The 22,737-nt window shown below is 36.0% G+C and overlaps 1 protein-coding gene and 2 long non-coding RNA genes across 8 annotated transcripts in view; 1 reads left to right on the top strand and 2 right to left on the bottom strand.

Moving 5' to 3' along the window:
- Positions 1-3,402: 3,402 nt before the first annotated feature.
- On the bottom strand, positions 3,403-5,168 carry LOC119658652. The gene is made up of 3 exons (XR_005250268.1): positions 4,917-5,168; positions 4,663-4,843; positions 3,403-4,581 (listed from the first exon to the last, which is right to left on the bottom strand). It is a non-coding gene; the product is annotated as an uncharacterized LOC119658652 (long non-coding RNA).
- Positions 5,169-5,444: 276 nt separating this feature from the next.
- Positions 5,445-22,737, top strand: part of LOC119658649 — a 30,689-nt gene continuing 13,396 nt past the window's right edge. For 2 of the 6 annotated variants that reach the window (XM_038066189.1, XM_038066194.1), the window contains exon 1: positions 5,575-6,627. The gene's annotated coding sequence lies outside the window, so the exon portion shown is untranslated. The other 4 variants (XM_038066193.1, XM_038066192.1, XM_038066191.1 and 1 more) reach the window with 4 other exon arrangements.
- Positions 12,397-13,213, bottom strand: LOC119658653. The gene is made up of 3 exons (XR_005250269.1): positions 12,849-13,213; positions 12,666-12,780; positions 12,397-12,598 (listed from the first exon to the last, which is right to left on the bottom strand). It is a non-coding gene; the product is annotated as an uncharacterized LOC119658653 (long non-coding RNA).

Below are 22,737 nucleotides of genomic sequence, written 5' to 3'. Positions count from 1 at the left end.
ATAAAAATTGTGAGGTATTTTGGGCAAGAGCCCATCTATGTAAAAACATGGATAAGTTGTGTTACTATAACGAAGTACAATTCTTATAGGTAGGTAATATTTCGAATTGTTTCTTCCCTCCTTCTACGAAATTGAAAAAAACTAGCTCCCAAATATTCAAGTGGGTATCAACGCAATCAATGCTTAAGTTTCAATTAATGTTGTAGCAGGTAAGTGTCAAGAGTCAGACCAAAGCGGAATTCGTAGCATTCAATCGAACAAAATAGTGAATGGATACCATAAACTGAAGGAATTGCATGGAAAAGGCAATTTCTAAGAGGCAATAAACGACCTCCATCTCACTTGCAATCACTTCCATAAATGCTGTCCGAATATGCATGTTCAGAATTCATAAGACTTATTTACCGAAAAACGGAAGCTTGTGTCAAAAGATTTTTCCCAAGTAAACGAATAACTCTCAAGAATAAATAATTTGAAGAATACAGGAGAGGAGCTGTGAGTTTGCTTATGTTTTAAACGATTAAGCAAACGGATGATCTATTCCTCGACATTCTATTCATGAAGCGAATTTTTTTAGGTTGTTGGTTTGTTCCAGCCTCAAAAATTCGTTATTCATAGATTTGATTCCTGTTCTTGCATTAACAATAGAACATTTTTCATAGTTCCAATTATACACGGATATACGCACGAATTTTGTACAGAAATTTAGCACCTTCGGACATTATGGAGTGGTTTATGATTTTGTTCCGATAGTCAAGCTAATATTCTTTGAACTGAATGTGATACAAAGTGAGTGTTTAAGAGCGCCTAGTCCGGATTCTATTCTTTACGTTCAGTAAGGGAAAGAACTTCTGACCTACTGGACGATCATTAATTGAAGAGAAAATTTGTCGCCTTTCTTCAGTACGACAAGGACTTATATTTATAATGACACAAACTGTAGTAGTGAAAAGGCATTTATCACTGGTTTCTATTGCATAGAAACCCTTCGGCGCGCGCTTCGAAATACGACTATAGAATTAAAACGAAAGTAGATATCACAATGATATTTTGCAGTTATTCTTCAGCATATCAAAAAATGTAAAAAAAAGTTTTTAAGACTAGAACGAATGACCTTTTTCGCAAGATGGTCGAAATGTTCAATATTAAAATAACAGAGGCAGTGATATCATTTAGCTGTTGCGTCCTTAGACGGCAAGCAGAAGTCTACCATATCAAATAACCAAGTCGGAATACCGTATGCTGGACGCTGATAGGTTGACGCCAACTAGTGTTAATTTCTCGCTAATCACCCTTTTCCTTCCCTCTACGGAATAGGGTGTAGAATTGTAAAGTATGATCTAGTCAATGGTTGCATTCTTGACAGTTTTGGGACCCGTCTCTGCATCAGGGTAGAAGGACATTTATCCTATCCTTGCGTAATTTGTGTGTATGTGGGTGCCAGGTCGTACTTGTTTAAATTTTGTTTTATTTCATAAAACTCGGAGAACCAACGTTTTGCACGACCTGATGTCGTTACGTTTTTCAAAATTTGAGGACTACCCTTACTTTTCACCAATTCTTCGATCCTCAGACTGAACACAAAGTTTGGATTGCTCACTCAACATGAAAAGTAATTCATGTCATTGTCTTCCACAAATTTAAATGTTTGTAACTCACTAAAACATTTTGTAAAAAACTTAATTGTATGGTCGAGCTTCATTATTCGTGCAAGTTTGCTTTATCAGTGTGAAGATCAACTCAAAGCATCATATGTTAAAAATGTGCTTTTGGTTTTAATGATTTAAAATTGGTAATGAATGCATCGAATAAAAACAACATCAGGGTCTTCCTTAAAGCTGCACTTTCGACGAAACTGCAATATTTACAACATGTTCGGAAGGAAGGCGGGCACCCACCTGTTATAAACCAATAGTTTCTAAAACGCAGTTTTTCTTCTTTTTTGTGAAATCCATTTGCTTGTACATTGGCGAAAAAATGCTGATTCTAACGTTGAAAAAAATTAAATTAGAGAACTTGTACGTAATGTCTGAGCAAGTATTGTTCAAGACGGTGACCTTTTCCTTTCTGCACTTGAGACAGTGCTGACGACAGTATTCTTGATTGTGTATAATTACGAATAAAGTAAACGATAAAATAGTAAACTTCTTTACTACGTTCCACCCTCTGCATATTCAATAACTTAAGGCTGGATTACGTTGTGCATAAAAGTAAACAAACAACAGTTGCAAATACCAAAGAATCATCATCGTTGATTGTTTTCCTTTGAATCAAACTGCAACCTGAGGAGCGCGCTTGTCCACCGTGAATTGAGATGAGAAAAGAGCGTCGAAGAAATATGGAATCAAATAAAAAATACGATACACAAATCTAACTACGCAGTCACCACGGTCCCCAAACCCGGTAAGCGATTAATCAATGAAGGTACTTGGCTTTAAAATGACAACGTCTAAATGAATGTCCGTGAGAAAAGATACCTCTATCAAAAGTCTTACGTTGATAAAACGCTTAGCAATTTGCAAATTTATACAAATGCGAACCGGGAAACAAAGCGGTCACTGTTGCCTGAACAATCCACTACAAAGATCTTCATGATATGCCTACCTGACATGATTAGTACTTCGTTATTCTGCCATAAGTCAATAAATGAGAAGTGGACTGATGAAAAACTGGCGGACTGGTGAAGCGTTTAGCATAAACAAGATGCCAAAAAACCATTTTTGTTGCATGCATTTCAACATCCCAACCATGTTTCGATTACAACTACACTATGCTCAGCCTATCATCAGCCCAGCCTGCCTGACAGATTTTATTTGAAAATACCGACAGCAGGTATACTTTGAGAAAATTTTAATGGAAAAATTTATTCATCCAACAGTTTGGCAACTATTGTCGACATTTGGAGCAATTTCACCAGTTAGCATGATAGAAGTTGAAGACGTAATCAAAGAAATGAATTCGGGAGAAAGCAACAGGACCCGACGAGCATTATTTGCCATTACACGGGAACGTCGATCATATTTCGGGTAATCTATCAAGTTGGTTCTCGGGCAAATACACTGTTTAAATCGCGCACGATTTGTGTGAATGTAAAGAGCCTAGTCCATAGTTTCAAGCGAGTGTGATTCTCGCAGGGGATTCTTCTGAAAGCTTCAATCATGACACCGGCACCAAACAGCATGTGTACCCTATTCTGATCAAATAGTGAAAATTGATGTTGAGGCAAGAAAAAAATTTTCATTTTATCAACATGGTTCAACTAGCTACAGCTACAGTGTTTAGATAAAATTTTAGATTTACTGAGATTGCAGAAGAGGTGAACCTGTAGCATATCTAAAGAATAAGTTAAGAAAAGAACTAGGTATTTTCCTTATACTGTAAATATTTTTATTTGTCCTCCCTAATAAAGAAATTACGTTTGCTGTTTCTAGGTAATAACACTAAATCAACGTTTTCCCTTTTATTAAAATTCCCCAACTTTCCGAATAATTTACAATATAATAAGTATATTACGAATGGCGTACTTGAACCTCATCGTAAAATTTCTCACTTTTTACATCAACTATAAGAAAAAAAATCAATAGTCAGAAAATCACTCCCCATCAATATTCCAAGTAAGTTTTCAAAATTAACTTTTCGTATGTGATTTCATTCTGTCCATTAGGTACACTATGCACTTTGTATTCCAAAATCGTATTTAAATGTTGACCTTTCTCGTGTACGGCGGACAAAGTTGTTGTAGTACGTACTTATACGCCGATCGTTGCGAGCTTACGAATGATTTTTAAGATGCACAACATCATGTACTTTCCGTTCTGATAAAAGTGATATTTAACTTATGTAAATTACCATGACGACGACGTTTAAAAATAACATAAATTTTGGAGAAAAGGAAAACGTCCAATTGAAGAGTTCATGGAAATTGGGAAGAAAACTACTTCAGAGTAGTGAAGAATGTGAAGGCACATTGATTTTGTTAAATCAAATGAAATTTCAAACTAATATTAAACAACAATTGCAGTAAGAATGGTAGCTAACATCCCTATTATTATATTAAAATACTACATGAAACCAAGAGTGAGTAAATTGGAATCAGACGGATCTAACACATTTAAACGACAGCTCCAATATATTTGTGGAATTTTAAATAAGAAACCAACAAAAAAGAATGGAGAAAAGAAAGCTTAATGTGCAGCCAATGGCAAAAGATAAGCATCGAACCTAGTACTCTACTTCTAGATAAAAAATAGCACGGTGGCTTTAGTATTGATTACAGACGTCTGTGCAATAGTTGATAATCCACTGCAGTACTTGACTGCTCATAAGATTGATAGATTTACCATTAAAACTTCAGAGAGTAGTCTATAACTGCAATGGGATATAACGTGCGTTAATAGTTGCTTAAGATGAAATTTTCATGTAGGCTTTTTTGGTTCATTTGGGGCTGCTCCGCACTAAAAATCTCTCTGTAGTCCTATGTGACATATGCAGAAGCAATCACTGAAAAGTGATCGTTAATGTTACTTGAAAGCTCGAAGTTTTCATCAACTCAATGCCTACGTCGGGACAGCGTCCTCCGGCCTGAAACAATATCAAAAGGAGAACGACGTCGCCGAATATGTCAGACATCGGAAGGTTAAAGTCACAATAATTAGGTCATACATTGAGAAAAAACTGCAATTCTATTGCGAGCCACGCCATACAATGAAATCGACCATTCCAGATTCGCCAACCAGTAGATCGCCCTAGAGCTATGTGGTGCAGAACATTGGAAGCTTCTTCGAGAAAAGTGATAACGATGGCGAGTAGGCCTGTACCCATAGGTGGTTTATGGAGACTATACCTATAAACAGATTAGATCTTCAAACATTTTTTACAAGATGCTTTTAAGAACTTGAAAGACAAAATTAACTCACTTCAGATAAATTCTTAAAGACTTATCGCTGAAAATGTTTAATTATTTGAGAAATCTAGATTTATATCAACAAGAAAATATTAAAAGATATTTTAATATGTGACGCAGACCACCAAAGCATCAACTGAGCGTCAGGTAATAAAAACTAGCTCAGCTACATTTCCATTTCGTGTATAATCAAAATGGAAAGCAAATTTCCATATTCATACAGTCGAGTAAAGTATAGAGGAATCGAACCCCATTATAGTAACAATACAATATTATATTCGTAAGTGCTTGAGCCCAAGAAGCTTTTAGAATTGGAAATTTGCATCTTATGCTTCAAGCCCTTACTCTTCTCGCCTACTTGTGGCAGTAGCAGAAAGAAAGGATGGTCCAGCTATCTTCTTCCAGTCGAGTAGCGTAAACTTCCAGTGGTTCTCGAGAGAAGTGACCTGCGCAGTTCAAGCTACGAATATTCAAGACTGTGTAGCTCACGTTCTCGTGATCTCCCACGGTCTTCAGGTGAGCGACTTTTGAGGTGTATCTATCGCACGAAACTGAAGGTGCGAAACGGGGACACAGCCACATTATTTCCCGCGAAGTGGACTTGAAGTGACGACCGCCAAGAAGTTTACGTCGTGCCGCCAGCTAAGAAGTGTGGGGGCGAACAGGTAGTGTTGTATTGTGCTGCGAGGGGCTCGTGGGGTTTGCTGTTGGAATCAGCAATCCATTGTTGTGGGCTCAACTCGCTCCATGCTTTGAGACCGTGGGCATTGTGAAACGAATTTGGTCTGGTTTTCTTGCACCGATTGTGGCGCTAGAGCTCCTCGAGAGACTCCACTTCTGTTTCTATTGCTGTAGTGCTGTTGCTCTTCAGTTCTTGTCGAACTTTCGGTGTGTTTACTTCTGCGGGTTGGGATATCGTTGTGTACCGCGATTTCTATAGACATCTAACATTTCATTGCAATTTTTTTCAGTAAAACCGTCAAAACGAAGGGATTAAAAGTGATGCTGAACGAGAATATGCTGCACTAGCAGCAGTGCAAATTCATAACTCTCGGTCTACTTTAATGTAGTTTGATATTTTCATCTGAAGATTAGTATCTAGAGAAAAGAAGGAGTAGAGCTCGAAAATTGTATAGTTTCTTGATCCTTCAGCTTATTTCTAGTAACCAAGTGTGGAATAAGATGTTAGTGCCTTAACGGTGGACCCGTGGTCAGTTCCTCCCTATTTTTCATGTATGTATATAGTGTAATTGCTTTTTTAATCGCGTTCCTCATCTTCCCTGCGTTTGGACTTTACAATTTTGTAATTTAAAACGGATTGTAAACTTGAACATCATCTCGTGTTCTTGTTGCAAATTTCGCGGATATTGCGCTACTGTATCATCGTCATTGCCATTAAAGAGGGAAGTTACTAATCAACTTTTTTTCTATGTGATTGCTCCTGGGACATTTCAAACACGGTGCATTGCGCTATTAACGATTTTCGCGTAAAGAAAAATAAATAAGAAAATATATCGTCTGCGTCGCGGACAGTAAATGTCAAGGAGATAGAGAATACAAAGTAGTGGATCAAACGGAAGATATAGTTGCGAAGCAGTGACTCGTTGGTTCTTTCATTGTGTGCTGTGTATGTGCATAGGAGAATAGCGGTTTGAGGATAAGCACGATTAGTGAGATTAAACTTCTTCAATCAGGTGGATTTGGCGTAAATGGAGAATGACCAGGTGAGTGGTGAAAGGTCACTTTCAGAAAAGTTATTGTCCGGCTCAGACAAAGATGTACTTACTGTTCGATAGGTGAAGATGATCGTTGAATGCTAAGCATACATGTTGTTTGGCACATAAATAGCAGTGATAGTTCGAGACTTAGCTTGAATAGATGCTAATAACCTTGTGATACTGTGCTGACGTGCATCGAGTAAGTGTACTCAGTGATTACAAACCATTTTCTATTATTCTTATATGAAAGGGAATGATTTGAATGTTTGATAATTTGTAACATTCAGAACTCAATTCAAGGAAAGGGAAACCGAAAGGCTCAGCATGAATATACCAAATTTAGTATATTGTATGCTTGTAGTCACAGAAAACCAAATAGAATATTCTTGGGAATCCTTCATTATTCTGCAGAAAAATAAAGTAGGAAATATGGAGTGAAAATGGTAAAACAATCTTTGATGTTTAATCAATTAAAGGCGTTCAATTTTTTATGAAATAGCCTCGTGTGAAATGAAGCAAGTCAAGAAATTACATTTTTCCCTTGCAACAAATGCTCTCCGTTTTCTTAGTCAAAATAAGCCTTTTGGATTAAGTCGAAAGCAACAATCAATTTGAGTTTAGTTACCAATAACATAATCAGTTGTTGGATCCTTGGATTCATCATCTCAAAGTTTGCTAATCAATTCATTCCATAAAAATTATTTTGAGTTGAGAAAGGAGAGGGTCAAATATAAATTAAAAAAAAAAAAAAATATCTAAATTACCTGTGTATGGTGGGGGAGAAGCTAATCTAAATGACTAAATGTTATATGCAATTGACTCATACAATACAATTTAATTGACTCATACAATGACGTAGTTTCTTGTTCTTGTTTCTTCCCGATTACATGACGGAGACGGATGGAACGAAAGGCTTGGATTTTTCAAGTAACAGTGGTGATTATTTTTATGCTGCTCCCATACAATTCATAGAATGCTGAGATATCTAAATGTTTAAATTTTCAAAAAAAAAACAGCAAAATTAGATCTAGCGCTGCTAATGTGGCAAGTAACATCATCAACAGAAATAACCCTACCAAGATAGACAAAATTATCAACGCATTCAATGTTCTGTCCATTAATGCAGATAGGAAGATTGAGGAAGCAGTCAGATTGGTCCTTGGTTCTGTTAGAATTTAACTTGACTCCGATTCTGTTTGCGTCCTCCTTGCCATTTGGCTAGGATCCAAAGTTCACTTTGAAAGCAGACAGATTTCATTAAGGAGTCGAGATTTTTAAGTAGAGATGTCAGTGTCCATGTGGATGGAATAGTACCGGTGAGAGGATGCAACCTTTTCAGACTCTGCCGTTTTTGCTTCGTTGCAATATGTGATATTTTAAGCAATCAGAGCGTAGAGCGCTCCAGATGCACTTGCTTTTGATGCTGTCGAAAGCTTTGTTGTCTCGACTCTGAAGGATGAACGATCCAGAATTGGAGATAGTCTAAACTCTGACGATGAACCTTTCGAAATGTTCTTTCAGAATTTCTTCTACAGCCGAACGGAAACACCCGGTGTTGAGCTTGAGGGTTGAGGCTCTTCATATCTGCGAGCAAATCAATTTGTGTTCTTGTACGTTAACGAGAATTCACTTGCCAAGATTGGTCTGAGCGTCAAAATTGTTTGTAAGCGACCAAAACGCCGGCCGAAACAACAGTGGCTTCATGCGCTGGTGATTTAAAGGCCTCGCAACTATATCCCGATCAAGGCTTTGATAAAATAAAATGGCGCAACCGATCACGACGAATCAACTACGTTTGTCAACGGGACAAAGACCAAAGAAAAAGAAGTACGCAAACCGATAACCGTAGTTAAATTAATAATCTTCAGCTCCAAGGAAAATCGCAATTTTAGTGGTCTGGGTTTTCCTCAATTGCTCATTGGGATACCTGGGTATTACACGGCTATTCAGACTATCAAATCGACTAAAGAACACTATAAAAGTTGATGGGTTTTAGTAAAGCAGACACCGTTTTGAAAAAGTGATGCCTCTTGTTTCATATTATGGAAAGGCCCGTTGGATTGAAATTTGAAATCCATATGAACTCTCTGCCACTTAGAAAAATAGATGATAAGTTAATAAAAGGCTAAATTTATTAATTTTGTTCTCTCAGGACAAATGGTTGGCAATCTCTGACCATAAATATATTCATCTGTTGTTGTGTCCAATATCTCCAAGTTCATGATGTAGAAGGAAGGAAAAGTATCTTTATACGTAGCCTGTCTAATTAGATAAAACAAGTTTCTTCTTATTTATTTTTAGTCAGTTACTTTTTTCGATAGTTAGTTTTTATGGGCTATGAAGGAGAAAGATGACGACGAAGTTGACGAACGCGAACGCTTACTTTGGTCATTTCTATTTATTCGTTTGTTTTCGTATCAGTTTAAACAGATGCTAAAAGCTGTCTTTTGCAACCATTACTTTCTGCTTTTAGTTTCTTTTGCTTTTTTCATTATTAAGAAGACATCTTTCATTGAGGATACTCTGATTTAGTCTATGTTTGATTATAATTATACATACGCAATAAAATCTTATTCTGAAAATTCGACCGTTGATACGTAACATTTTCCAACATTGGTGGGAACATGATATCAACATAACATGTATAAACTTTCCGTGATTTTAAATGAGCCGGGCATTCAAATTAGGTTTGCAACTTCGTCACTGTTTTAAAATTCGGGTCGTGGTCCATATTAATTCAAGTCAAGAAATAATGTATTGACCGCCGAAGACTTTCCTTGCTCGCTTTCTTATACTTTCTTATTATAGCATTTCAAAAGTTTACTTAGATTGTCGTGTCACTTTTCTTTTCCTCTTGGAATGCAAAAACTAGCCACTTCTAGAACTGTGTACGATAGAATGCAATGAAAAATTATTGACGATTTTTTATTATATACTTATAAGAATTTATTGGCTGGCATTTTGGAATTTTGAAATGTTTTGGTATTTACGTTAGTTGTATCTATATCACTGAGAAATTCTATATGCTTGGCTTCTGCAAAATTCTTTATGGGGTTGAAGTGAGTTTAGCTTGGATATATTTAAAATGAATGTTTTATTGAACCTATAGGAACGGGAACTGAGGTTATATATAAATTACGCTGCCCAATCAAGAATTTGAACTCTGGACATGACCATCATTTTGCAACGAGAAACTCATTTTCTATACACATTCAACTGTAGTCAAAGATAAAAATCAACAAAGTTGAAAAGTATAAAATTCGTCTAATACTTTTGGCCTGAAAGGTTTTACGAATATAAAGAGGGTCGGCGACATTTTAGAGAAAAATTTCAAATAAAAAAATCACAACTTCAGATTTCAAATGATTAAATACTTATGTTTCCATCCTCTCTAAATTGATATTCGAATAATTAATAAGATTAGATTAAGATAAAATCAACTTTCATGAAAACCAGTCAAAATGCTGATTCCAAAAATCGAAATAATTCAAAATATTAGTGGAAATGACCCTAATTTTCAAAATAATCAATACGTACATACTTGGTTTTGCCATTACGTATTTACTTCATTTTTATCAAATAGAAGATGTGCTAATAAGAATAATAAATCCAATTTCATTGCATCATCTTATGACCTTGCTTGCAGCTCTCAAAGATATTTTATACAATATAATGCTGTGTAAAAACCGTAGAATCGTCAATAACAATTTACTATTATTTTTTACTTGTAATGCATACAGTATAAAAACCAATATAGGCAATGATGACTTCAATCGAAATCAATTATAATTAATGATTACTTTTCATATGCCACGAAAACCCGCAAGGCGTGCATTATCCCAGGTCGGAGCAATAAGGAAAAGCGATTTTATGACTGGAGAAAATAAATAAAGTTGAAATGTTCAAAACCGCACTAAAATCAATTATTCGGATTTCTTGTATCCATTGTTACGAGTACTCTATCCTTTGCTACTTCCAATATTTTTATGAATATTACACTAAGTTTAATCACACGTATATAGACTATATACAACTGAAAACTGCACGTGTATGTATTGGGTTTTTGTTATCGTACATTAAAGTAAAAGTGTTATTCATAGCTATATATGGACACAACCGCTCATAGGAGAATTGCCGGTGGAAGGCTTGTGAACAACGACCTAATTTTATCATGAGATCGTTCCAACTTCGTAGAAATAACCAAACTACCACCTACACTCGCAACGTCTGTAATTTGTCTTTGATTTTATTGTGATCTTTTTGTTTTGATTATTTTGGTCATTGCCTTATTGATGCCTTTAACAATTTTGGTTAGTCGTTATTGGTTGAATTGTCTGTTTTGCATCGAAAGTTTCACGACCGGTTTTCGAATTATTGTTCAAAGGTGTAGTTGAACATTTGATAGTCAGTGTAATTTAATGCAATTGATTTGACCTAGGTAATAGGTAGAGCTTAACAAGAAGCCGGAATTCTTGATCGAATTGTGTGAAGTGTGATTGAAGAGAAGGGCGTTTGCCGCTTTTCAAAATGCGAAAACCTATCTAAGCATGCGACTGTAGCTATAATCTTTAACTTCAGTATTAGCGTAGCGTCAGTTGTTGACTTTTAATTATGATGTAGGTATCCGTCGCTAGCAGATAATAATAATTTAGAAGTCCTCAACTCCAAAATATATCATACACATTATATAAACCTGGGGTAGTAGATTAATCCCACCCGAAGTTATAAATGCAGAATTGCCCACAAACAAGCGCGAATCATCAGTTCCGGATAATGATTTGACCTACCGGTTCAGATACGAATATCGCAAGTTCATTTTGTAAATAAGTAGTCGCGGACAAACAAAATGTTTTTCTTCATTCATCATTCCTTTGTACGATACATATAGGGCACCCCACGAACCCAATAGTTAGGACAATTTCATCCGAGGTTCACAGTCTGATTCATTTTGCGACTGCTGCGGTTATTTGTCTCCATGATCAACACCTTGCAATAATAGGGTATGTGAGGAGAACTTATCCAACAAAAGGGTCAAAAAGTTAAGAAAGGGAAATGGCGGCATAGATGTGCTGCTCTCTTCAACGATATCAAATCAAATTCTCGAACTGCTCAAACAGAAACTTGCGATATGTGTTAATTGCATGCACAAGTATAACAACAGCATTCCATGAAAGACAGAAATTATCTTGTTCAAAACCAAAGAGGATTTTATGAAAATCTCATTAACTCAAGCTGGTAAAATCTGGCACTAAAGTATGACTTAATGACAAAACTGTCCTCATTATAAGTGTACCCTTCAGAAAATCTAGGAGAATGATGGGGTCAAACATTGCGGAACCATACCATTGTCACCTACTGCACAGAGTTAATCACCAAATGCCCGATCTAGTTCTAGGAAGAATTAGCGTGCTCCATAATCGATGTAACCCTAGCATTGGATCTCTACATTGTTGAAAAGTGGTAAGAAAAATCTGGAACCACGGCCCTTTGGTGAACGATATAAAGCAGAATTGAGATTACAGGATATGTTGCCTTCAGTCCATTTTCAGGTTTTTTGCCCCTCGATGCGGTTGGCCGCGAAGAGGAATCTTGGGGCTTTTTTACTATATATCGTTGTCGTAAACAGCTGTATGGGTCGTAGTATTTCAATCAAATCCACGCGCTATCGCTTCCTGCCAATGTGATTCAGACAAATTTTATTTTTTTAAATACCGAATAGTAACTTTTTTTATTCCCCATATTCCGGTATTTCGAGGACCAGTTGTCCCCTTCCTCAATGAGCGTTTGCCTGTCTTCCTTGCCTTCGAACCAAGAAAATAAATTATCGATGACAGAATGCGACGCAGGCAGACTCCGCTTTCGACTTCAAATTTTGAGCCACCATATGTCGCTCTGCATAGAACACTCCACATACATTCCTTGATGAGGCTGTCGAAGCTTCTTTATAATGTATTATATATTATAGTCAGCGTGATTTCTGGATATAGAAATATTTTATGTCAATCAATTTTTAGGAGAGGATCTACTGTTTTTATTTTCCTTACAAATTATTGTCACTATCATTACAGTGCTTATCAAACACATCCAATCTAGGAATTGAGGTTGTTGGTTTTATTAAATATGAGGATCATATATCAGCTTTGGGACTAACTGCATTCACTAGGATTTCAGGCCGGGAAAATATTGATGACATTAATAAAAGTAAAGTGTTTTGGAAATCAACTTACTTCACCCGTACTTGATAAAATTTCTGCAATGTATAGGGGTCACCAAAAATATACATCAGCTCATTGTTTTGAATATCTAGATATGTGACGACCCGCGGGAAGAATCTGCTATGCAGAAATCTTAAAAATCCCCTTGAGAACAGACAAATAAAGGCCAGAAGTACGATAGGGTGGATAAGACTGGAAAAGGGCCCTGTTTCTGCAACTTGGAAGAGGCAAAAAGAAAACTCAAAAATGTTCTAAATAATTTTAATTTAAAAAAGCTCTGAAGTAAAGCGAAACAAATGAAGGTAGCATATGCTATAATGATCGAGAATATACAATAGATAAATTTTACGTATTCAAACGATACCCTACTGAGCTCAAAAATGGACGAGTGTTTCTATTTCACTCAAAAATAATTAACGCAAAATCACTGCAAAAGATGAAGTTTGTATGTGTCGCAATAAAATTTCAAATGACACCACTCTCATATCTCACCTAAACGAAATAATAGTATTTTAACAGCATTTTAAAAACAAAATTCATTTTCAATGTATAAAACATGTATTACACCATATCTCTTGACATTGTTTCGTAATTTTTTGTCTTTCCAATTATTTCGACATTTCCCTCCTCAAGTCGTTGATACCTTTCCTTGCTCATTCATGAATTCTTTCAAAACAGACAATGAAGAGTGCAAAAATCCATGTTTTCGACTAGATGTGAAGTGATTAGCCTAGCGTAAAATTTTTTAATCATAATTGATAAAATGAACAAGAGAAGACAAGATACCGTGAAAAATATAACTGTTACAGGGTTCCTTACTAAGAGATTCAAGCAATAAAAGCATCTAATTGACTATGAAAATTTAATGTGTTGTTACCTAATATATTTAAATTTTAGGGGAACTAATGAATGCATGTCATGCTGTAAATGACAACGGCAATATGCTATTGCAAAAAAACTACTGAGGGCAAAGGGGGTAGGTAGTTCAAACAGCTTCCGCTCGAGCATCAACTGTAGAATAATAAGGTTCCCTAATTTGACATTGATGGAATATGAAGCTACTCGTGCCAATCTGCACACTGAACTTAGTTTATGCTTATTGTTTTTCTGTGTTGGTGAATGACTAGACACAAGACGGCAAAGAAAAACGTTCTGCTGACGCAATTTCATCTACATTATTTAAAATCAGTTAAGACTATGTTGACTCCTGCTCTCCCTCCAATCATAATGAATCTCTTTTCATATTCATTCAAATACTTTCGTATCCACATGAGACTTTCCAAATCTACTTTAAACTTACTCTGAAAGCTAGATAGTGCTAAAATTCAAATATTTCAATACAATGGTTAATTTATGTATTTGAATGTTAGCACCATCCAAACTTTAATGCCAGTTGAAATCTAGCACGAATGGACAAGTTTAAGTCTGCCTGAAACAATAAATATCAATTTCCTTCTAGCAAATAAGATCAATTTTTACTAAAAAGTTTTTAGTTAGTTCAGAGGAAAAGATAGGCTGATACCCACGGCATCTAATTAACAATCATTTAGTTTTATTTTCGAATTTTAACGACGCCAATAACCTTGAAAACCCCTCCTTTGATTCCTGTTTCACTGAAATGTATACATTTATAAACAAATAAGGTACTCATGCAATTTGTTGAAATCATATTCAGATCACAGGAGGCTGATTTTGTAGAAGACAAATTATTAATTAAATCACTAAGTCAGCCAATTGGACGTGTATGTAGGTGGAACATCCGTCGACTAGATGCAACAGAGAGAGGTATTGTTTTTGATCAGAAAATGAAGGATGCACTTCCAATTGTTTTCAACACAACAACAAATTGAGTATACAAGGAAGTCCGAATTTCCTTAGGAAATTTAGATAAATTAACAGATATCCTTATATTGCATGACCTTCTTCTAGAACAAAATACGTAAGCTACAAAAACATTTCAATTAAAGTATAAATCAGATCGTTAAAAAGCCTCCAAGAAACCCCTGTGCTACTAATACTCGTACAATATTCTCGTCTATGAATTGAAATTAAATCAGTTCTAAGTAGGCATGAGATCATTGACAGTGAACCGGCTAGAGTTGATTGGTAACTCACTAATATAAATAACTCATTCGCAACGTGAACAATGAATCGATTGTGTTTACTAGATTTTTCTCAGAGTGACCGCTGATGATTATTAAATGCAAATTTGTATAAAACTACCTTTTGTAATTTTGTTTTGAATATCACAATATATCACACGCACTAATTTGTATATCTCTTAAAACTTACTTCATCCAATTTAAGGCATCGTCACCATTGTTGACTGTTAGTTATCTAAAAAAAAACCTATAAAGAAGAACAGTTGTTGTGTGCGTTGCAGATTTCGAATAATTCCTTCTTTGAGGCTCCAATGATTGCAAAGGCATCGTGGTCAAATCGCTCTCGGGATGTTCCCCGTCAGGCTCTGTGCTTACCTCGCTTATTACTTGCAATTGTCTTTGAAAGTAAAATAATGAAACTGTCCTGTGCACATCTAACTTATCAAATGCCCAATATTTGCTAATAATTATATAGTATAGTACATATGTGCTCAATGAACCTAGGAATTAAAAATGTTCAAAGACAAAAACCTCTTTTATCTCCATTCACAATTTCTTTTTACAATGGTCAAAAATGATGTAATAAATCAACAATAAAGCTATTAAGGCTACAAATATAGAAGGCCAATGCAAATGGCGTTTTTAACACTGAAATACATTGTATAAAACTACATTATATGATTCACGTTGAGCTTCATAGCATAAACAACCATATGAGAGAATAGTGCCGATATGAAATCTTGAAAGGCAACTCCAGTTACTGACTCATAAAAAGTTGACTTCAAAAACCCCAGACTTGAATCTTCTAAGACGAGACTTAAAACAACACTGAAAGACACGGAAATCATGCATTCACTACATTCAGCCATATGCAGTCAAAGTTACTACAAATCTTGAAAAGTACTTTCTTACTTCATATAAACTGCGCTCCCTTGAGTCGTTAGTCCCACGATTATTGAGCTGAGTTCCAAAACAAAATAAAAACTTTTATGTAACTTTATTCTTGCAATATGCAGTGTTGCTAGCATTTGCCAAATCCATGGCTAATGTTCGCTAACATGGATTTATAATAATAGTCGGCTTTGTTAGCAAAGACGATTAAAAGATTTTGCAATAGAAAGAGGAACTTTCTATGCTGTTTCGTGGACCCTTAATCTGCGCAGACCCATGTTGATTTAGTAGTTGGTGGTGGATGAGTGAATGAATCCTAATCGGTGGATAGTAAATATTTCGGGTATCTGATATTTTTTTGCGCATAGGTACTGAGGGTCAAAACTCACTTCCTAGTGAGGATGGCAATTGAAAATACCACACTACATGGTATTATTGGAACCATATTTTCCCTATTCTCTGACAAAAAATACCTTATTGCCCAGCAGAAATTGATATATAAGTGACAAATCCTTTTGAATTGCAAATGTGAATAGGAGAAAGAAGAAAAGAAGCAAGAGACAGTCCCATAGTCCGATAGTCAGTGGTTAGGATAGTTAGCGAAGTAGTCACCATGAGAGCAAAGCATGAGTACTTCCAATTACTTGCCGCTAAAAGTAAAGGGAAGAATCCTGGGAATTCTTTGAAAACATAGAAGGGTAAAAAAGAATAATATGAAAGTTTAACGATACATGTCTGTTCCAATTATAGTACTGCTGTTATAGTAAGAAAAGGAAATGGGCTTAACCCAAACACCATTCAGGGCGATTGTGATCAAACATTCAAAAGAATGGCGACGAAAGGCCGCCACCCACGTTCAGTTCGGCCTGAACAGTCTGCAGTTGATCGGCAGAAGGAATGTGAATGGGATACAGCTGACCTGTCAGTTTGGACTTTGATCTAATGAAAAACGATTTGGCCACCCGCAAGGAGATAAGGAAAACCGGTACATATGTGCGTTAATACGCCCTGTCGACGATTTCGCACAGTCTGTTTAAGCAGTGAGCGAGAATTTTATGGGCATCTTCATCGCTGGTAAACATTTTTTATAAAAGCTCAGAAACAAAAGTATCTCTAATGCCATTTGACTTGCCGGTACGTGGATGTTGCTTTCAGTTCAACTGGCAGCCAGTTTCAGTGCGCGCTTGCGGCACCATTGACAAGGCGAAATAAATGTGAATGGCGGCCTGAAATGGCAGGAGAGGATGCTTATGTTGCTTTTAAAGAATAACTTGATCAAATCGAGACTAGTTGGAGATATATGGAGGTATCGTTGAGTGCAACAAACTATCAACTTCTTTAAAATAAAATGGTCCATTGTGAGGCAACCTTTACTCTCAGAAAAGCAAGCGCAAAAAAGACCACAGCAAGCCCAAAAACATTTTAATCATGACCGGGCCAAAATTATTTTCACAGATAAGATAATTCCTGGTGTCTACACCCATTACTTTTGGAAAATCTACTAGTGCGGAGCAATGCCTGGAATCTGCATAGTTATTTCGGGAGTGTAAAGCACTCCACTACGTTTTTTTTGGAGAGATGAAGTTATAGATGGATGCATAATAAGATTAACTGTTATCAAGCACCTTTCTCATATCCTCTGAACTACACTTCAGCCGGATATGGCCTAAATCTTCTATGGATAGATGCGGACGGAAAGGGAGAAAGTAATAAGACCTTCGTATGAGGCGTAGTGTCTAAGAAAAATGCTAAGCTGCTCAGTTGCCTTCGATAAGCACTTCACAACACTTGATGTGAGAAAAATTTGGCACTTTATCTGGCAGATTACCTGCAACCACTCAACCGCAATCAAGAGGATAATAATGTTTCCCTTTTATAACATGCACAGGTGGTGGTGGATCTGAAACTATTGATTTGAAATGAAAACAATTAGTGGACTTTCCCTTGTAGGCTAAAATTTTTATTTTAAAACATTCAGCTACATACGGTATTTCAGGAACCACTTAATCTTTTCTTCATTATGAGATCCTTTGGAAACTAATAATATTTTGTAACTATTCGTCTTAATCCTAACTAGAATTCAACTATCAAAGAAAGAAATTACCGTGGCATCACTATTATCTCATGCCCTCAGAAATACAAGATAAAAATCTAGACGACCGCAATTGGATAATAAATTTGCGGTTGGCGGATTGTAAAATTACAAACCCTCCTTAGTCCAACAAAATCTATGGGAAAGCAGTCACTCAGTCATTCAACAAGTAAACGAAGCATTAAGTTCTTAAATGCTGTGCCAACGTCAACCATTGGAGAATACAAGAATCGAAACACTCCTGACTGTATGCACTATTCACTCTTGCACATACTATCTATAGAATAGTTGCATCTCAACATAAAATAAAGAAGTGCATTTAGTTTGTATGTTTTTGTAACCCATGTTGGATGCTGCAACTCTTTGGTGTCGTTAACGTACTCACTTTATAAGATCTCCCTTTTATGGTTTGCGGTTAGCAGCATTGATATGATGATTGAATAACGGTGGAAATGGCATGTTCTTAGTTACAACATACGGATATGAGAAAAATAACTTGTTTAGAGATTTTTCAAGTTGAACTTAAATTTCTCGAAATGTTAGTGAATATTGAATTGATAAAATCCAAAGAATTTAATGATATAATTGGTGGTTTGATTTGGGGTTATGTTTGTTATATGTACGAGGAAAATTTGTTACGTCTACTTAGTTGGCCAGCAACTGTTCGTATTGTTCAAGTATCTCTCAAGCTCTAAAAAATTGGAAACGGTGTTGTTTCATCTGATTTTATTTGTTCAATTGTTTGTAAGTTAATACCCTTCTCCTGCTTTAGACAATATTTTAAGTTCACAACATGAGAGGTTGTTGGCTTGGAATTCATACTCCAGCAAAGACGTTACTATTGGTACATGAGATTAGTATGTCCAAAACAAACATTGAGAGTACTCTAGATGTTGAAGAGCTGAACTTGAAATTAGTGGAATATTATTACGCGTACACTAGTAAATAAAATTTAGCCATTTTCTTGGAGTTTCCGGCTTCTGATTATCGTCAAAGCGTTTATGTGAAATTCAAGGTATATTCAAGAAAAATTATTAGTTAAGAAAAACATCGAAAGATTAAAATCTTCTCAGGAAGAAAAAGCCTGCGATTCTTCCTCTATTCTACAACTTGAAATTGTTCTCTTGTTCAAAAACACTCGGAATTACAGGAGTAGAAAACCTGATTTCGGCAGATCCACAAACCACGAAAATATATGGCCTTCTTAAAGCCCACGAATAAAGAATATCCCCTAAGACCTATCATAAGCTCGGCCCAATCTTTAATGCACATGGTGTCCAAATTACCTAACAATTGAATTTCAGCAATATTTAGGAGAATGCTGACGTTCTGTAAAAAAATCAATAGAGCTTTAGATAAGTTAACCGGCATCAATTTGGTACTAGAGGATTTGGTAGTGAGCCTAGACATCAAGGTGGAAATAGAGGACATGTTGGTGGGACTGGACATGAAAAGCCTGTTTGCAAGCAGCCTCGTAAACGAAACGATGCAAGTTATTAGAAGGTAGAGTTGATGAAATTATGCGCTAGCAAAACTTTCTTCTTGGGTCTAAGGACAGTTTATAAATAGGTGGATGGTGCCAGTATTGGATCACTCATTTAGATGGAAAATTTTATGATGAGATTTGTCCCGGTAAAAAGTAAATCTGGTGCGTCGATGACACGTTATTTATTAACGCTGTCGAGGAGCTTTAGAAATATTCCTGGACAATGTGAACAATTCAAATTTACGATAGAACACCACTGCTTAATGTAATGTTTAAAAAGAATTGAAGGAGCTTTTTTTGAATGTATATCAGAAACTAACCCATACTAATCGATATCTCAACGTCATCCTTCTGCATTCTGTTGGACAGAAGAAAGACGTCTTAAAAACTTGCCTAGAAAGAACTGAGAATATCCTCCAAAATGATCGGGTAGGCGTTAACACAAAAAAGAAATAGAAAGAGGTATTTCTAAGAAAGGGGGACAAGGCTAAAGGAGAAGGAAAAGAAAACTCCAACGCACTGCATTGTTCCAAAAATTTGATCATGCAACAAAGGTTCCACTCCTTCTGCATTCTGTTGGACAGAAGAAAGACGTCTTAAAAACTTGCCTAGAAAGAACTGAGAATATCCTCCAAAATGATCAGGTAGGCGTTAACACAAAAAAGAAATAGAAAGAGGTATTTCTAAGAAAGGGGGACAAGGCTAAAGGAGAAGGAAAAGAAAACTCCAACGCACTGCATTGTTCCAAAAATTTGATCATGCAACAAAGGTTCCACCGATAGAATAGGGACGGTGTAGGGTGTTCAGATTGTTATTGTTATGTAGAAGGAAGATTCAAGAGTTACATTTAAATCACATATTAAGGTTAATAGTAGGGAAACCGAAATCGTGTATCCACTCATCAACGTGCTATCTATAGGTAAAAAATGACTCTTCGACATTCATGGAACATGGCAAGTCCACCAATTCCCTATCTCTAAAAGCTGTCTGGCGTCCTGATCTACGCTATCGTTGCATCTCAGGCAGGGTCTGCCTCGTCTTCTTTCCAATCACCAGACACTAAATTAAGTATTAGGAGTTCATTTGATAACTAAATTGAGGTCTATTTCTACAATTAGGATAAAGTTCAGAATAGATGATATTGTATAGGTAGATAATTAAGGATCAGACTTTAAAGCTTCTTCTAAAATAAATATAGAATAGTTTGTGCAATACGATTTGTGGTTAGTGAACAAGAATAATTTGCGCACGACTAGCAATTTCAATTCATTTACAGATATATTCTTATATCCTCTCTTTGTACAGAAACATTGAAGTCAATAATTACTTAATGCATTTCTTACGGGCGCGTTTGGTGTCAAACTAATGCGGTAGTTCCGAAGCAGATTATTTTCATGCTGTTTATAACATCACAATCGAATGAAAACGAGAAAACTTTTCAAGATTGTATCCACAGCGAAGGAAAGCAAGTATGAATCCCAATGTAATAAAACTCGTATTAAGATGTGCATGCAAAATATACGGGATGATGGAGCCTTGCCAGTGTACAGTTGGGTAAGTCAGTGCCCTCAATATAATGTGCAAAATTTTCTTCAAATAGCTTCATGAATTTTAAAGGTAGTAATAGGCACTTTTCAGACGAGCTGCTGTTGTTTGCAGTTCGCTTGTTCGTTGTGTTCACCAACAATCTTCCTCAGTGTCATTCATCCATTCATTGTTGTTCCATTTGCATATAATGGAGTTAGTGCAAGCCATGCGCTACGTTAAAAAAAGCGAAGTAACTTCAGCTCCAGCAGCGCTGCATCATCCGTGCAAGCAGTAGCATCGACATTGGCCTCGTGTATCTTTTTCTCTGCAACTTTTTTCTTCATTTTCTTCTCAATTATATTCATTCGATATGGCTGGTTGAGAAAACAGAAAACTTTATTTCCAATTAAAATTACCGTTAGCTGTCTACTGAATATGCAATACATACAAAGTGTCCATATTTCCATTTCAATTAAATTGAATTGACGGGACTTGAATGATAGTTACTTTGAAGACATTCAATTTTCAAATGCTGGTGAATTGCAAGTGTAACTGATGGTTCATCCACAGACGCATAACAACGTCACTTGCGCTTTAGAGCGCATTTTCGAACATTAAAATTTACACTTGAATGTCTGATAAAGTGAAAATTTGAAGGGAGCTATCATATGCACGTACTAGCTATTTGCGGTTTCATCGAACTTTGGAAATATCGGGAAAGCTAGGAAGCCCCATGTAAAGGAAATAAAGTGACCAATTTGCCTACCGATATTAAAGTTGAATTATTTCGATATGAAATATTTTAAAATGATCACAGGATACAGGATGTCGAATTTCAAAATAGAAATATCCACGACAGAAATTAATATTTTGAATATTGTAGTGTGTGAGAGTCAATCATTATTTCATTTCGTTTGGCCTAAGATGTTTCGTTAGCCACTTTTCCACATCTGTAAACGTACTGTGATGTATATAAATATCATTCTCAGGACTATGTTGCCAATTTGGGGTTTCCCGGCAGTGAATTCTACTCGTTGTATGTACTTAAACTTTATTTCCTCTTTAGTGTTTGTAAAGTGTACACCTCTCTGTATTCATAAACTGTATAAACGCATATGATGTTTTTTAATAGTACAATGCCGCTTGCAAATTCCAATGATGTGGAGGGAATCAAGGAACCATTTTTCAAGCCTTGCCAGCTCAAAGAATATCAAGTAATTCGAAAAGTAAAATATTTAAATCTCCTTTCAGCGAAGACAAACGCTACACGTTACTACAGAACTTCCACCTAACTACACTCTTGGACTCTCAATCTTAAAGAGAACCCCTTAGTTGACTTGGATAACAAGGAAACAAGAAAATGGACCTTAGTCTTATTGACATGTTTGATGAGTCGCATAAAATAAGTCAGCCAGATTCCAATGAATTAGTCCAAGATCTGATTTTGTCAAAATATTAAATAGAACTGTTTGCATCAAATGGTGGAATTTGTTAGACAAAGGAACGGGCATATGCACCTTTCCTAGTTTTCAAAACAAGATAACTTGTTTTCTTTGTAATGGTGCCAATCTTTTACTAAGGAACTCGTGCAGGAAGAAACCTGCTGCTTCGATTCCTCTTTGGATCGGATCGGATTGGTAATGATCAAAAACTCTGTGAAGGCTCTGAATGAAAATATTGAATATTTTTTTTTATTTAAAAAACAGATTGTTGAGAATAAGCGAAGCGAAAGCAAAAGAGGAAATTCAGTCGGCTGAATGGTGATTTGAAAACTTCGTGGTTCCATCCACATAAGACCTTTGA

The sequence above is a fragment of the Hermetia illucens genome, chromosome 6 (genome assembly GCF_905115235.1).
Source record: "Hermetia illucens chromosome 6, iHerIll2.2.curated.20191125, whole genome shotgun sequence".
Lineage (NCBI taxonomy): Eukaryota > Metazoa > Arthropoda > Insecta > Diptera > Stratiomyidae > Hermetia > Hermetia illucens.
Note: the sequence above shows the minus strand (reverse complement) of the source record. Positions and strands in the feature narration are given on the sequence as shown.